Genomic DNA, 456 nt, shown 5'->3' with positions numbered 1-456 from the left:
ACCTTAAAGGGACAGTTCAGAAGACATGCAGGCATACCTCAGAGATATGGTAGGGTTGGTTCTGGACCAACCACAATAAAGCGAATATTACAATAAAGCAAGTCAAATAGATTTTTTTTGTTTCCTAGTGTATATAAAAGTTATGTTTACACTATAGTCTGCCAAGTGTGCAACAGTATTGTCTAAAAAAAGTACATACCTTAATTAAATACTCCATTGCTAAAGAGTGCTAACCATATCTGAGCTTTTAGCAAGTCTTAATCACAGATCATAGATCACCATAACAAATATAATAATGCAAAAGTTTGAAATACTGTGAGAATTACCAAAATGTGACACAGAGGCACAAAGTGAGCGAATGCTGTTGGAAAAATGGTGCTCAACTCAAGGTTTCCACAAACCAATTTGTAGAAACAAAAACAAAACTCAATGCTAAGTGCAATAAAGCACAATAAA

The sequence above is a fragment of the Suricata suricatta genome, chromosome 10 (genome assembly GCF_006229205.1).
Source record: "Suricata suricatta isolate VVHF042 chromosome 10, meerkat_22Aug2017_6uvM2_HiC, whole genome shotgun sequence".
In the NCBI taxonomy this organism is placed as follows: domain Eukaryota; kingdom Metazoa; phylum Chordata; class Mammalia; order Carnivora; family Herpestidae; genus Suricata; species Suricata suricatta.
The sequence above is the reverse complement of the archived record's forward strand: the minus strand, read 5'-3'. Positions refer to the sequence as shown.